Here is an 18571-nt window from a genome sequence, read left to right on the forward strand (position 1 = left end):
TCAATTGTTGTTCATGAAATTAAAACTTACCCGGATGCTAAACCTGTCTAGCAACGCTTACGTCAGATACATCCGAGAAAAGCTGCTGCTATCAAAGCCGAAATTGAGAAATTACTTCACACAGGTTTCATTTATCCAATTCCTTTAACCGATTGGGTATCAAATATTGTTCCTGTTAACAAAAAAAAAGGAACGATAAGAATATGTATCGACTATAGGGTTATTAATCGAGCTTGTCCTAAAGACAATTATCCAATCCCATATATCGATCAAATTATTGATGATTGTGCCGGCAATGAAATGTTCTCCTTTATGGATGGTTTTTCTGGTTACAATCAAATCAACATACTCCCTGCTAATCAACCTAAAATAGCTTTCATTTTTCCATGGGGAACATTTGTTTATTGCAAATTACCCTTTGGATCGAAAAATGCAGGAGCAACTTTTCAAAGGGCTATGTCTTATGCATTTCATGACATCAAGCATATTGTGCAGCCTTATCTCGATGATTTACCTACCCATTCATCACATAGAGCTAATCATCTCATCCATTTACAATCTATCTTTATGAGATGTAGGCATTATCGAATTCAGCTGAATCCACACAAATGTGTATTCTGTGTAGAAACAGGTCGCTTACTGGGATTTGTCATTTCAAAGGCTAGCATTCGTTTCGACCCCTTGAAGGTTGAATCTATCGTCAATCTACCTCCTCCTTCGACTCTTCCCCAACTCCAAAGTTTGCAAGGGAAAGCAAACTTTTTACGTTGTTTCATTCCTAACTACGCCGAGATAATGAAAGGTTTTACTAGGTTGTTAAAATAGAATACTACATTCTTTTGGGATGAGATCGCTGATAAATCTTTTGATGCACTTAAACGCACGTTAACCCATGCACCATTACTACATCCTCCCAATTACAACCAGGATTACTTTTTGTATCTCGCCGCTTCTCATTCCACCATTGGCATGGTTTTAGTTTAGGAAGATGAATTCAACAACGAACATGTGATTTACTATCTTAGTTGAAATCTTCATCCGACTGAGCTTAAATATTCGCATGTGGAGAAACTGGCCTTGGTAGCTGTCCAAGTTGTCCAAAGATTTCGTCACTACATCTTATTACGCAAAACCACGGTAATTTCTGACTATAACCCTATGATGTATATCTTGACTAAACAATTGCTAGGGGGCAAGTATTCCAAATGGATAGTTATCCTGCAGGAATTTGACTTGGAATTTGAAAAATCCAAGGCAAAGAAATCTTTGGTTTTTGCTGAACTGATGTGTGATTTCCCGCGTACTGATACTGAAACTGTGGCAGAGCAGCCCATTGCGGATGAATCCTTGTTTCTTATCAGTACTCTTGATCCTTGGTATGGAGATATTATTTTTTATCTCCAAACCCAATCTTTTCGTCCTGAAATCTCACGATCTCAACAATGGAAAATACGTTTCCAATCCCAACAAGACAATATTATTGGTGATACAATTTATCATCGTTGTTATGAAACCAGCTCAAGAAAAGATAGAAAAGATAGATCAACGCCTTAGAATTCAGCCTCTTCGAGGGGGCAACCTCCTTTACATTACATAAATGAACAATTCTTGGATGATACAAATGAAAAGATCTCCTTTCTATATATAGGAGTCTAAAGGGGTCATAACATAATCAGAGCCGACATAACAATAATGATGTAAGGGCACAATAATAACAATAGTGGGCTTCTATGGGGCACAATAGTAACAATATGGGCACTACATGGGTACATCAATATAATAAGTGGGTTGTACTAATAACAATAAGGGGTTACACTAGTAGTATAGGGCCCTAACATGCCCCTCTCCTTCAAAAAGCGTTGTCCTCAACGCTTGAGTAGTTCTTGATGCTTCTGTATAAAATTCTTATCCTCCCATGTGGAATCTTCAGCGGGTAAGTTCTTCCACTTGATGAGATACTCTGAAATTGATCGATTTCGTAGCTGTCGAGTTCTTGTTTCTATGACTGCTCCAGGTTCCAATATTATTTTCCGTTCCTCTTCAATTTCTGGCAATATTGTTTGAATTAGGATCTTTTGCAACTTTTGAATAAGTGGCCATACTTCTTCGTCCTTCTTCCATTCATCCCTTGCTTTGTTTATCCAATCTGGTTGGATAATAGAAATAGCACAAAACAATGCTTCCACATCCTCATCCTTGAAGAGTCTTCCCATTCGGTGAGGTTTCCATTTTTTAAGTGCATGTAGTATTGCCAACATTTCCTTCTCATAAATAGCTTGCTTGAGATGTAGCGGTAAAAATAACCAATCACCTACATCAAAACATTTTTCACTATGATGTTGATCTACCTGTTGTTTCGTTTGATTTTGCACCGAAGTGGCGTTATCCTTTAAAAGTTGGAGAACTTGTTGTTGATGCTCGATATGATCTTTCACTGCTTGAACCTTTTTCTTCTTGATATGTCCTTCTATCTCTAGAGGTTGAGGACTGGTAATTTCTTCCAATCCTTTGCAAGATATGGTCTGATTCGTTTCTTCTCTCTCTGGGGTGGGGTCTTGGCATATATCTTCTTCTTTTGATGTTTCTTGATCCTTTTCTTCCTCCTCTTCATATTCTATGTAAAATAATTTCTTCTCAGCACACTTATGACCTTTAGTGCATCTGCTATCACAATTGTAACAAAGCCCTTTTTCTCTTTTTTCTTCCAATTGTTGTGGTGTTACCCTTGTAGGTTGTGGAAGGCTAAGAGAAACAACACTTCTATCTTTATAGTTGTGAGGGGTACGCTTCCTGGTTTCCATAATTTTGCTTTCCACTATGTCACAAAGCCCTTTTACTCTTTCCAATTGTTGTGGTGTTTCTCTAAAGAAGGTGTTGCTCTTTGTATCCCCATAATGTGCTATCATTTCCTCCGTGAAAATTGACCACGTAACAAGTTGTTTACGAGAACAAAGCCCTTTGTACCATAAAAATTGATCTGGTTCTAAATATGAAGATGCAATACATACCTTTTGTAACAGTTGTACACCATGTAGATCAAAATATTGCTCCATCTGAAGTATCCAATTTACCGGATCCTTGCCATCAAACTTCCTCATCTTGCTTTTTCTTGATTTTAGGAGCTCGACCTTGAAACAACAGTAACTCTGTACTTTTCGATCTTTAAGTTCTAAAATTGCAACCTATAGTAGCCTTCTATGTCCTCTTTCCAATGCCACTAGTCTGATCGAAATTGGATTCTCCAAGAAAGAGTTATGCACAATCTCCCGCAGTGACCTAATTGTAGACTATTTTAGTAGAGCGAACTTGTATGAAGTGCCACGTGTCACTGTTTCAATATTTGACTCTGAAAAGTATATAAAAACAAACTAAAGTCCGTCCTCTTTCTGTAACTTCTTGCGAAATTTCAATCCGATGCTCAGAAAGAAAGTTATGATGATTTTCCCCAGGTCACCTGTTTGGAATGTAATTCAGGAGCCTGCAAAAAGACCAAATTCCTCAGATCATATCTCCGCACATATCACGAGAAAAAATCTGAAATTCATACCCAAGTTTCAGCGCACTTTCTTCTCAAATGGGTTTTTTTTGCAACTTCTGAAACATCACAAAAAAAAAGTTATAGCGAAAATGCCACGATGACCTGTTTGGAGCAGCGAAACCCTAGAATCCAAAGCTCTGATACCAAATGTTATGAAACCAGCTCATGAAAAGATAGAAAAGATAGATCAACGCCTTAGAATTCAGCCTCTTTGAGGGGGCAACCTCCTTTACATTACATAAATGAACAATTCTTGGATGATACAAATGAAAAGATCTCCTTTCTATATATAGGATTCTAAAGGGGTCATAACATAATCAGAGCCGACATAACAATAATAATGTAAGGGCACAATAATAACAATAGTGGGCTTCTATGGGGCACAATAGTAACAATATGGGCACTACATGGGTACATCAATATAATAATTGGGTTGTACTAATAACAATAAGGGGTTACACTAGTAGTATAGGGGCCTAACAATCGTGGAGTGGATTCTGTTTTCCGACATTGTCTAACTCATGAAGAAGCTGAAAATGTTTTGAATGATTGTCATTCTGGAGCATGTGGCGGTCATATCTTTGGGTATGCCACAACCCAAAAGATATTGCGCACTACTTATTTCTGGCCATCTTTATTCAAAGATTGTATCTATGCAACCCGAAAATTCCACATTTGTCAAATCTTTGATCGTAAAATGTGTGCTCCCCTTGCTCCTCTTCACCCTATAATTTATGTCGGTCCTTTCGCAAAGTGGGCTATTGAATTTATTACATGTAACCCTCACTCGGTTGGGGGGGCATGCGTATATTATCCTAGCGGTAGATTATTTTACTAAGTGGTCCGAGGTAATGCCTACATTTTCAGCAGATGGCAAGACTGCTACAACTTTCGTATTCAATCATATAATTGCTAGATTCGGTGTTCCTCAAGCTATTATTACTAATCATGGAAGTCACTTTCGAAATATCATGATGACTGAACAGACATATCAACTTGGCATGTGCCATGATAGTTATACTCCATATTACCCGCAGGCTAATGGTCTGGTTGAAGCTATCAATAACGCTTTAGTCACTATGATTAAATGAATCATTGGTATTCATAAGTCAAATTGGCATACCATGCTAATTTCAGCACTTTGGGCATATCATACCTCAGTGAAAATATCGACTGGTTTCACTCCTTTTGAATTGGTCTATGGTTTGGAAGCAGTGTTACCTATTGAATGCGAAATTCTGTCATTACAATTAGCCATAGAATTACTCCCAGCTACTTCTAAAGAAGAGAAACGTCTTTTGTACTTAGCTCAGCTAGATGAGAATCGACGCATTGCTACAATAGCAAACGAGACTCATACGAAATGAATGAAAGCTCAGTATGACAGAAGTGTTACACCTTGTCATTTTTCAGAAGGAGACCTAGTTTTACTATATGATCAATCGAATGATAAGCTAGGGGCTGGAAAATTTGTACCTATGTGGCATGGTCCTTACATTGTTAAGCGAAAGCTAACAAAAGGGGCCTATGAATTGATAGATTTTGATAGTGTCTCTTTGGGTAAACCTAGAAATGGACTTTATCTGAAGAGATATTATGCTTAAATTCTGTGTGGAGATTTTTTGTTAGATTAGTTTCTTTACAGCTGGTGTGTTTTAGATTAGAAAAGTGTGCCTAGTTTAGAGAGTGTTCTTATCATTATTCCTGCTTATCTTGATTTTACTCTTGATATTGCAGATGTCAACGTCTCTTCAAACATACATTGGTTTTGTTGATGGTGCTTGTCGTAGTACATGGAACATTTCTTCCACAGCTTGGGTTATCTATTCACCCTCTGATGAGTTAGTGTCTATGCATGGGGTAAGCCTCGGTCAAACAGTGAATAACATTGCAAAGTATAGTGCAGTGATTGAGTTATTATCTGAATCCATCTCATTTGGGATTCTGAGTTTGATTGTTAGGTTGGATTCTGAACTCGTTGTATTACAGCTTAATAGGGTTTATGCCATTAGAAATCCAATGTTATTAAGGTTATTTTTTGAGAGTTTGTCAGTTGGAACGTGAATATGATTACATTGAATATCAGCATATTCCAAGACATTTAAATACATTAGCAGATGCAGTTGCTTCTCGTATGATAAATAGACATTTGAAATAATCAAAACAGTAAATTTAATAACATTCGATAACATGTTACACGAGATAGCCGGTAATAGTGATATATCATAGCATAGAAGTGTGTTTCAAAAACATACATCATCTTCGATCATAGGTTGAAAAATACCTTATGATCGGAAAAAGTAATAATACAAAAAGACAAAAAAAAAATGTCTTGAGTCTACAAATTCGATCATCCTATCCCTGGTGATGATCACGATAAGAAACTACTGCTCGGGCCACCCTACATAGGAACCTCCTAAAAGGTCCTGGGACCCCAATCACATATCTTTGTAACCTAAGTGGAATATCATATATATCAGTCTTTGTAATATCTAGTGTCAAGCGCTCTAGATGATGCTCCAAGTCGGTCAGGATCTCTACTAGTTGGCCCTATGGGGCTGGTGCTGCTACAGCTGGGTGTCTCCTCTCATAAGGCTGGAGAGCAGCTAGTTGTCGTGGACCCACATCTACATTTAAACTTTTAATTGTCAGTTTTGGATGATTTAAAATAATAAAAAAATAAAACATAGAAAGTGTTGAAAATGGTTTTTACCTGAATCATCCCATCGTTCTCCTGGTGGAAGAATCATGTTTAGATCGCCACGGTAATCCATCCCGGCATATGGAAAGTCCTGAATAACAAAAATTTGGTTGTTCAACCAATAAAAATATTCAAGTGGAAATCGAACAACCTCTACACCCTCAGCATGACGGGCCATCAAAGCAACCTAACGAACCATTCTAGGCTCTCGAGGAAGACCAACATCAATAGGGATATGTTGCGGAGCTAACATGGGGATCCTCTCTAGAGAAAAGGTGACTACGATAAATCCACATCCAAATTTTTTCAGTTGTCCATTCTTTGCTCTGGTTAGTTTGCCTTTCACATTTGCCAACACAGCCTCGCACCAGTTGTATATTGTGCCTCGAAAACAGTCTATAGCCATTTGCATCTTGGATCTAGTAGCCACATGCAATGCCACACTCCTGCATAGTCTGGTCACAGTGAATGCAATAACTTTAAGCTCAGGACAGCTGATAGTTTTAATATCAATCCGTTTATCCTTGGGGTCTGCTTAATCATCACAAAACTCCAATCGGAGACTAGTGACAGACTGGCCACCTGACCTAGTCCTAAAAAGAGATAATTGTTCACCCCTCTTGGACAAACCAGTCAACAGGTATATGTCCTCCAGCTCGATTTCGAGCCGGTGGCCACCAATCACAAAGCACTAGTCCTGTGTGTTCCATCTGTCTACCAACCATGTCAAGAGGTCTACCTGGGCCCTCATGCCCGGTATGGCCCAGAACTTATATAGTCGGCATGCTCTTAATGCCTGCAATGTGGTCATATGACTTATTGCGGCATTATCTACATCCTCGTGCTCGCATTCTCGCCAAATAAGCATTTTGAATGTCCTACAATCCATAAAAAGACATTAGAACAAGCTTGTTCGAAAAATTTTGGGCAAAAATGGAGACATTTAAATTTTAAAATTCATTGCGCGGGGTCCGCACCCGCTGCTTACAAACAGTGCATAGGTCCGCATGGGTTATGAGAAATAGGTGCAGACCCATGACCCTTTTTCTTTATAGAAAAAGGTTGGGGTCCTCAGGGTCCGCGTGTTGCACCTGCGGACCCCCGTGGGCGGTTTTTTAACTTATTTTTCCTTTAAAAATCAAATTTAACACCTAAAAACAAAATGTAAATGGATGAAATGCAAGTTAAGGAGGACGTGGATTACCTGGAGCTGACGGTTTTCGATTCCGATGGACAGATTTTCCAAAATCTTCACAGGAACTTTTTACCCAAAAGCTCTCACTTCTCACTCTGAACTCAAATGGTAAAAATGAAGTTAGAAAAGTCCTTTTTATAAGTTTTTTCGAATAAATGAATTTTTAATTTATTTATTTTTCACTTTAAAAAGGTAAATTTTTAAATACATTTTTATTTATCTTAAACAGGTATGTGTAATGTTTTGAGTTTTTGTGCAGAATATTGGATTTTTCAGGAAAATTGATCATTTTTCAACAAAGAGCATACTTTTATCACTTTTTCGGACTCTTTCAAAAATTTACGAAAAAGCGAAACATTGGAGTCCTCTTTAAGCCCTTTTCAGACTCTCGAAAATTGAAAAGATTGTCAAGCACTTGATTGTTCGAACTCGTTAAAATAAATGAATAATCGTCCCTTAGGTATAAGTTTACCGCTTTTACAGACTGAAATGGATTATTTACGAAAAAGGTATACGTTGACTAATTATGGTCAATAGAGTTCTCTCCCGCATTATTTTATCCTTTTTTGGGCTCAAGGGACTAAATTTACAAAAAAGTACCCCCATGGAATTTTCTTAAGTTTTTCTTCTGACTCCCTAAAATTGAAAAACACTGAGTTTTTCCTATACTGTATTCGTTAAAATTTAACAGTAAAGGACCTGTTTAATTTTAAAAAGGAACGAACCACTCCTTCTTAAGGTTCGAATTTTAAACTAAGTTGGACTCATCCGAAGGATGAGCTTATAAACAAGCAAATGTTATCCTCCTCAAGCTTGTCAAAAATAAAGAGGTACTTGCCAGAAATGGTGGGGGGAAAGAGAGAAAAATGAACCTGTTTGTTACACTTCATTTTTTAGAAAAGTCGTTAACCACTCTTGAACACGACACTTTTTTTCACCCGGGTTGGGAAAATCCTTTGCCTAATAGTTAATCAAACCACATTGAAAGTCTTCAACTCGTTTCTGGGTATTAGCTTTGGGTCAATTGTCACCAAGCCATCTACAGTGTCATTATGTGTTCAAACAAACCATTCATCTGCAAGATATCTATCATCCATTTTAACCATCCCTGAGTCAGTCCTTGCCCATAAATTTCTTCAAAACTTGATCTATAATTTCATGTTGTGGGCTTGCCTACGACGGATCACTTTCTATCGACTTCAACTCATTATCTATGAAGTTGATCTATAAATCGTCAGTACCTTGAAATCTACATGCCCTAATGGCAAGTTTCTCACCTTCGACGATAGGTTGCATCATTGACCTTCGATCGAATGATTCTATGACATGTTTGACTTTAGTTCATTTATTCACATTTCATGGATTGCACTGAGTACTTTGAGAGCAATTGACATTACTGGTGGTTTCTCTCACACTTGTTAACAATCCATATCATTGACTAGTAATCAAGTGGTTTCTACCATGTCCGACTTCGACACATTCATTCACATGGATAGAATCACAGTAGTTTGGGAAGTAGAAATCAAGACCCTGGATCTAGTTTCTACCATCCACGTTGCGAGGAATTTTGTTATTCATTATATAGTGGACTATTCATAAACAGATGGCTGCATCCATACTATGTCTACACATGTCTATACTCTTGATGTAGTACAAAATCATTCCTGTATCGGAATAATTTAGTCAGCTTTGATCTGAGTATGGAAATACCTACCTCAGCGATGATATCTCTATATATATATATATATATATATATATATATATATATATATATATATATGCATTGAATGTTTTTACAAGTTCCAACTAGGGTGTCCACAAGATGATCCTTGAAATGATAAAGTACTTCACTCTTCATACATGACAGACTCTATCTTCATCTATTACAGACTTCACACTTTAGGGGGCAATCTGTTGCACTGAAAATTGTCACCTTGACATTCTGCTATCTGTGTGAGTTCATTACCACTCATACTTTCCTCCTCTACAAGTCTAAAACATCAGTTCCTCATATCAAGTCTTGAAAATAAGAGAAAATCTCTCAAAAGTTTTTAAAACTCTGGTTCCGCACTTTCTCTGTGTCTTACCTGCAGTCCCGCACCTAATGGTCATGTCTTCGGCGCACCTGACCGCACTGTCTTTGTGTTAAAGGTGCAGACCCCTGTAAAAGTTAAAAAGGCGCAAGTATATTCTGAAAAACTCACTTTCAGTTATTTCTAGAATCTTCTAGAAGGAATCTTGAGGTGGCAAGTTCGCTCTTTTAAGGTTCATGTAACCCATACCTTAAGGAGCTAACCCCTTGATGTGAGGAGCTTATTCCTTTGAAGGAGAATTCTATCCCTTCATAGGTGGACCTATAACCTCCTCCTCTACACTATAAAATGATGCATTGAGCTAGTTAACTAGTTAGAGTTAGAAGCTTACTATTTTTTGAGGGAAAATGTTGTTGGAACTTGGTCTTCTTTAGTTGAGTTTTTATGAGAAGAGATTACATACCTCTATGAATCTCATTTGGAAGAGTGCAAGACTTTTCAAAGTAATGGAAATTCCTATTTCGGACCCCACGAAGAACTTGTTCAACATCAAGGATGAAAAGGTTGTAAATTTCTTCTACTATTCAAAGTTAATACAAATATATTTGTTTTTCTCAATAAGTTGTTAATTCATGGTTTATTTTATGGATTCCTTGATCACCATAATAGGCATGATTTATAATATTTGCTATGCAGGTGGTATTTAATGTTTGCTTGTTTTTTATTGTAGGTCTTCAAAGATAACTTTTTTGAACGACTAGAGGATGACTACAACGAACAAGCACTGGATCTAAGGTAGGATCTTAACACCTTCGTAGTATTTACTTATAAATCGCATATGTCTAGAGAAAGATAGTTTTGTTCATCTGTTTGTTGATAGACTATCTTTTGATACTAGGGAGATTGGTCTTCTCCACAAGATCGATTTATCCGGCCAACATCGACCCTCTGTCTTCTTTCTGCTTTTTGCTTCACTGTCCTTTCTTTGTTTTCTCTGTCTTCTTCCATTTTTTTGTCTCTTCTCCCGTCTTTGGTGTCTTCCGCTTTGTCTATTCATGGCTTTAAAGCCATTCGATCTCATGGCTATTTGATTCCCCTTCCACCTCCGTCGGATTGCCTGCTGCAGCTTCGCTTGGAGTTCCCTGTCTTGGAATCATCATCAGGCTCACAGGGAATGGCCACTTGTCCTCCTACGAACTGCGCCAGCTTTTTCCTCATCGTTTCAATTCTTCGGTTACATCATGGAATGAGTCATCTGCCACCTCATCGATCAAATCAGACCTCAAATTCTTACATATTGTGGCTTAATCCCCCGTCAATTCCGGCTTCTCCATCTGGCGCAATCTTAGTCATTAGATCTGGGGCCCCCAAATCCGCCGCCATTCACTCATTTCGCGCGATTGACCTGCTCGACCATTAGCGCATGATGAGTGGCGGTTTTCTCTCTCCTCCGCTTGCCACGCGTCAGGTGCTGAGTGGAATCACTCCGTTTTCGCCAAATTTGCTTACCACCCAAGGGTGCCCTAGATAAATACAACCAATTTCTGGAGTGTGGGTCCCGCCTTTAGCCTTTAGTCTTTTCCCCACGGTTTTCCTGGCTCCCATGTGACCGAGCGCTCGAGGCCTCTTCTTCTTGAGGGGTTTTGCCCGAAAACTACCTCCTTTTCCCGATCCGAGCTTCCCAGGGGCTAGTTTCACCTCCTGTGCAGTATCCATGGGCCTCGGTCAGTGCGCTTTGACCGAGGTCCTCGTCAATCCATGCTAGCTGCCAACTGCCACTATTCAAAGGTTTTGTCTGATCGCTCCATGCTCTTTGGATTTGAAGCTTTTTCCTGATTTGATAGAGTCATAGTTTTCTGCTTTTTCTTCATCGATCCAATTCGGATCACTGCTCAAGGCTCTGCATGCATCTTGAACCTCAAGAGCATACAGGTTCTTGACCCGTGAACCAATCTGCTTCACCTGTCTAGTGATGATGTGTCTAAAGAAAACCTTTCCCTTACTGAAGACTACATCATAGCCTCTATCTTCCAGCATCGCGATCGACACCAAGTTTCTCTTCAGTCCTGGTACATACTTGACATTGGTCAAGGCAAGGCAAGCTCCATGCTCCCTCTGAAAAATAATCATGCCTACACCTGAGACACTATACTTCTCATCATTACCCATTGCTATGAGTATTTGGAGATCTTTCTCCTCCAAAGCACTGAACAAACTCTTGTTGTCGATCATGTGGAAAGAAGCTCCATTGTCAAGAAACCAACCATTTCCCACCATGGATGAAACCATGCATGCGAAGAGTGTGAAATCCAACTCAAACTGTGAAGCAAGTGCCTCACCTTCAAATCCTTCCCTGGATCCCTTTTTGGATTTCCTCTGTGGACAGTTTGCAACATAATGGCCCACCTTATGACAACGAAAACATCGCACTTTCGATTTGTAAACATTCTTCCCACCATTGGAAGAACTGGATTCGGAAAGAGAAACCTTCTCCTTCCCCTTCTTTGCCTTACTTGCTAAGGCACAGTTCTCCTCATCCTCCATGGATGAAGAACAGTCTCTGGTGCTCCGTTTGATCTCCTCATGCATCCTCGTAGCTATGTCAGCTCTTAGGTAGGCCAAGGAGTGCTAGACTCACCATATCATCATCAACTATCACAACCCCTCCACTTGCAAGCTCATCCCTACATGTGATGAGCTTGGTCAAATACATAGAGATCGTCTCATCCTTTTCACACTTGATCTTTCGAAGCTTGTCCTTCAGTGCCAGCTTCCTTTGATCACTGCTATTCTGATATAAATCTTTCAATTTTTTCCACATTGTAAATAGAGTCTCCTTCCCATGGAGGCTCAAGACAATGTGATCTCGCACTCCCTCCAAGAGAATTCTCCTAGCTCTAGCCACACACTTCTTCCATTTCGCCAATTGAGTAGCATCAGTAGGCTTAGGGACTTCTTGATCAATGCAGTCCTTAAGGCCGTTATCTTCCAATACTACCTCCATGTGATCCTTCCAAGCTATATAGTTTGAGCTGCCATCAAGGGTATACTCAAGCCTCAAACCATAGAACTCCATCGGTGAAATAGATGTGATAATAACTTGAGATCTATATCCCGAATAATGAACTTCGAATTCCTTCTTGTATATTGTTCTTCCTTGATCCCCTGTGCTCTAATACCATGTAGAATTTTCTCTACAAATCAACTAGCTCACTGATATCATGTAGAAATTTCACCTGCAGATCAAACTGATATATGCAATGTACTAAAGCATAATACTAGATCTACATCTACCATAAACTTTGCAGAAGCTTAATTGAACATGAGCAACATCAAGCATGAACACATATAACTGATAAGAAGGAATCAATCACACATAACACAAAATATATCACTAGGGAAAGCACCAGCATAAAACCCCAACACTGTATTATCAATCAAGTGGAAATCCTCAACAACATACAAAAAGAATTAGCTCAAAAGCTATCCTGCTCTCTCTGTACTCTAATGATAAAGCTCATGGACTACCTAGCCCTATATATAAAGGCTGCACCTCAGGTCCAAGCTCCTATTTCCTTTCATAGTTTTGATTGGGTTCCAATTACAAAACACATGTAAATTGGCTTAATCATACCTGCTGTCAACCTCAGGTCTAACTACGCAATACTTGAGGACTCAAGTTCCTCCTGCATGCAAGGAATACTTACTGGAAATATCCTAGCAACTGACAGAACACTGTCCCACAATCTGATTTCAACTAGGTCTCTGTCTAAACTGCCATGCATAAGTTATCTATGAGAGAATACTCAGTTATCTAAAAATAATAGTTGTCACATGCATGCAAGCATCAACAAACTATATCTCATTAATTTAACAACTTGTTAAATTAATCTAACTGGACTTGACTAAAGTTAAACTAAGTCAATTGATCCTTCCATTATAGAACTCATCCTTAATTCCTCAATCAGTGGAACAAATCAAGGACACATTCCCCAATTAGTGGAGAAATAATTGCATGTTCTCACAAAGACTTCAAGTTTTCTTTTGCTTAACCAATTAACTCATGGAAAATTAATTAATTAATATTCCAAACTATTGGTAAGACCAAATTTGAATTTACTTCCTATAGATAGACCAGGGACTACTAGAAATAGGAAGGGACCCAGAAATGCTATTTTTAGAACTTCCTAAATTTAGCATTTCTTGTTGCACACTTTTCAACAAAAAATCCCTTAGCCTAGGATGTAGGCACATAAACACATTTGGTGATACCGAACTTATTTTTAATATGATATGAAAAGTTTATTTTCCTTCTAATAAAATTATTAAACGATACACTTAGGCGTCCTAGAAATAAATTTCTAAACTGCTTGCTTTTAACTAGTCATGTTCATAGGGAATTAAATGCCTTGGAATATTTCTTACTTATATATGCTACTAGCCCTCAAAGATAGCTCCTACCTCAAAGGCCTGACTGTATTATACAATCCTTATATTGGCCTCATTTTCCAAACAATGAGGAAGATTAGCATATATTCTCCGATGATGAAAGCATTCTTTATTTCATCCAAAATTAGTCTTCAAATAAAAACGAGATAATGTCCTTAAAAGTCAATAAGTACCCAAGATAGATTTCTCCTCTAGAAAGTTATTTTTCTCCCAACTATGTGCGTACTAATGAAAGGGAAAATAAAGGGGAGTCCAAAAAAATTGTGAGACAATATCGATTAATATTGGGACCCCAGAGGAACCTAATATTTTGCAGATAGGAACCCAGTGTTCCGAAGACAAAAAGAAAATTTTAGTAGAAATTTTCAAAGAGTTTAATGATGTCTTTTCCTGGTCCTATTATTATTTTTCATGGTTTTGATCCTGGTATGTTAGTCCAATTAAAGAATATGTCAAGCCTATCAAGAAAAGGCAGAGACCCGTAAATCCTACTCTAGAAGCTACAATTATGAAAGAGCTCAAAAAATTACTTGTTTCCACTTGTTTCTCACATTATTTTCCCTGTTAAATATTCTAAATGCATAGCTAATTTAGTCCCTGTAAGAAATAAAAATGGAGAGATCCATTTATGTGTGGACTATCGAGCCTGAAATAAAGTTAGTGTTAAAGATAATATCCTCGTTCCTAACATGGATAAGCTTTTGCAATAGGTTGTGGGTTCTAAGATGATGTCCCTTCTAGATGGCTTCTTTGGTTACAACTAGATTCACCTCAGGAAGGATTAAGAATATAAAAACACTTTTACTACAGGTTAGGGCACCTTTTCTTATGAACATATACCTTTTGGGCTCATCAATGCAGGTGCTACCTTCCAAAGAGTTATGAAAATAGATTTTGATTACCTCATCAGTAATTTTATCTAGATCTATCTCAATGATTTAACTATCTATTTGAACTGTCACTCTGATCACTTTGATCATCTCAGGAAAGTTTTTCTAAGATATAGTAAATATGGCATGTCTTTGAACCCCAAATCTTTGGTGTGTCTGTAAGAAAACTCCTTCGACACATTATTTCCGAAGTTGGAGTCAACATTGTCCCATCTAGAGTTGAAGCAATAATAAATCTAGTAGCCCCTAATTCTAAAAACTAAATTCAATCTTTTATTGGAAAAAAAATAAAAAAATCAGAGGGTTTATTTGCTATTTTTCTAAAATTGTGAAACCTATTCATAATTTACTCAAGCAAGACTAGACTTTCCAGTGGTATGGCTTTACCCAAAGAGCCTTTATAGCCATCAAAGAGGCCATAGATTTTGCTCCCATCCTGGAAAAACCCATTTTTCCCAAAGAATTCATGATATACACTAATGTGATGGAAGAAGCCATTTGAGGAATTATCATGCAAAAAAATGATAAAGGTTAGGAACACCCTATAGCCTACATGAGTTAGAGCTTATAAGATGATGATATTAAGTACTCATTAATTAAAAAACACGTTTATTCATTGGTTAAGCCTATAGATATTTAATCATTATATCTTGGGCAAGCACACAGAGGTAAGGGTCATGTTGTCTGCTATCAAATTTCTTCTTTCCCAAACATTACTATCTAGGAAGTTTTCATATTGGCTTGCCAAGATTCAAGAACATGATTTAACAATTATCACTTCAAAAAAAATTAAGGGACGTGATCTTTCACTTCATTTGGTCCAACATCCCAAGCCTATTGAATTTGATGTCAATGATGATTCCTTACCATCCCCTTTTCTAATTAATGAGAATCAAATGACATTGCATATTATCCATGGTACAAAGATATAATCTATCTGCAAAATGCAAGATGTCAAAACAATTTTGATAAATCTCAACAAAGGAGATTGGGCCTCAAATCTTCCAAGTACTTAATTATCCTTAATGCTATGTTTTTCATAGATCCTTTGGCGGACTTCTTTTGTGTTGTGTCTATGATTAGACATCCAACAGATTATTGAAGGTTTCGCATGGGTCTACCTTCTTATATATTCACATTGGTGGCCATTTTGTTGCCAAATGCATAGCCCACAAGATATTAAGGTTTGGTTTTTACTTGCAAACCATCTTCAAGGGTAGCTACAAATTTTTATATAGTTGTTATGAATGTTAGAAGGTTGTTGGAAAAGAAAAATTATTCTCTTTTCACTTGCAACCAATTATCCCATACTTTCGTTTTTCCAAATAGGGATTCAAATTAATAGGCCCTTTAATTTGCCTTCATTTATTGGGCACCTATTTATCCTGGCTGCTACTTTTCATAAAATGAATAAAAGCAATTCCTTTAAAGAATTCCAAAGACGAATTTCTTGAAAATAATATCTTTTGTAGATTTGACCTGCCCCTTGAAATTGTTTTAGGTAATGGACCAACCTTCATTTGTGTTAATTTACTGAATTGTGTACTAAACATGGGATTAACCACTCTACATCATCGACATATTACCCACAAGGTAATGGTTAGTTTTAGTCCACCAATAATAATTTAATTAGAATCGTCAAGAAAATTATGATTGATAAGCCAAGAAGTTGGCACACTTTGTTAAAATGTGCCCTATGGGTAGATAGGACCACTTTTAAATCAAGTATTTAATGATTCATGCTTCCCAACTTGTTTATGGTCAAGATATTTTTATGCCTATAGAACTTGAATTAATCTCCTTATGGTTAGCATTGTAGGCTGAAGAATTAAATTCAACTGACATTCCTCAAATAGTCCTTACATTGTTGGCATTGGAGGAAGAAAAAAATCACTCATTGGACAATCTAAAAAGATACAAATGCAAAATTTTTAAAACTTTTTTGATAAAAATTCCAAAAATGTGAATTTTCACATTGGCCAAAAAGTATTACTATGGGATTTTTCTCATGCTGAAAAGGGAAAACATTCAAAGTTTCATAAGTTGTGGATTGGTCCTTTTGTCATTGCTACTATTGTTGGGAGTAATTCCTATTTCCTTAAGGACTATAATGATCACCTCTTGTCTTACACAAATAATGGGTCTCACCTTAAGACCTACATTGAGGCTGATAAGGGATAAAATAATTCCCTCTACTTATTGTGTGGAGATATTTATTTTGTTTTCTATTCTTTTGATTTGCAGTCATTTATTTATTTCTTTCTTTTTGCATAGCACTATTTTATTCTTTTTCTTTATTTTTTGTTAAATTATTTTTCATGTCTTTTGCTTCTTTTCAGTTTTGCATTATTTTATTTCAATAGTTCTTGCCTTTACTTGCATTAGTCAAGTTTGAGTGCATATATATTTTTACTGCAACTAGATTCACCTCTGATATGATGAATTGATGTTTTAATCTCTGCAATTTTTGATGCTAACAATTTACCTTTGAACAACAAAATTATTTTTAAGCATGAAGACAAGATGCCTTTTTATTTGTGCGCAAGATGATGTTACCATGCTACTATTCATTTCCTCATCTTTTTCATGCACAAAAGCACCACAGGTGATGCCTTGACCCCTATTTCTCACATCCCTTGCTTCCTACCCCCATATGACAACTTGCTTACCCTTTCTCACTGTTGAAAGCACTATCTATTAATTTACCTTGGAGATCCTGAGTTTTGGTGTGTTTCTCGCACCCCTCCCCGTGGTCTCGCTAGAATGTTGAGTCACCTACTTGAAAAGGCACAAACCATTGTGATATTCTATAAGTTCTCCTGGAAATAAAGAGTTAAAAGTCACTATTATAGTAAATTTCAGCCTAAAAGTGACCATGAAATTCTCATGTGATTTTCATGTTGTAATATGCGAACTAATCAAAATCCTTTAAATTTTAAAAGAGATACATATCTTAAATAGTTTTAAATTGTTTAATTTGGGTATTAGTGAATTATTTTATTATTAATTTGGGTATCATTGAAATATTTTATTATTAATTTGGGTATTCGTGAAATATTTTATTAATATTATTTACCTACCTTGCCCATATGAATTAGAATATCGAAAAAGTTATTAATGCAATGTAAATATTGATATTAGTGAAAAAATATATATTCAAAACATGGGCCCATTTGACATTAATAACCATGTCCAAAAAAAACACCAAAAAAATAGTTAAATATAAAATAGTTAAAAATAAAATATAGTTATAGTTAAATATAAAATAGTTAAATAGCTAAATATAGCTAAATATAAAATAGTTAAATAGTTAAAAAATAGTAATAAAACACCACAAAATATAGTTAAATATAAAATATAGGCGTAGTCTAACTTATAAACGAAATGGTTGGTTAATTTTAACCAAAATCTAGCAAAGATTTTCAAAAACTTGAGTTTAAATTATTTAATTTGTAGAGTTCGAGTTCCCAGGGGGGTTTTTAGGATGTTGAATCCATTTATGCAATCAAAACTGTATTTTAAAAAAATCACTTTCTTGATTGAAATTGTATTGTCGGATTCCAATGAAAAAGGCTATTTCGTCTATAAGTTAGACTACACCTAAAAGATAAAGTTAAATATAGTTAAATATAAATAGTTATGTTATGAAACCAACTCAAGAAAAGATAGAAAAGATAGATCAACGCCTTAGAATTCAGCCTCTTCGAGGGGGCAACCTCCTTTACATTACATAAATGAACAATTCTTGGATGATACAAATGACAA

This window comes from Pinus tabuliformis, chromosome 1_2, assembly GCF_031772625.1.
Source record: "Pinus tabuliformis cultivar Carrire ecotype Pingquan chromosome 1_2, CPIR1, whole genome shotgun sequence".
Taxonomy (NCBI): Eukaryota; Viridiplantae; Streptophyta; class Pinopsida; order Pinales; family Pinaceae; genus Pinus; species Pinus tabuliformis.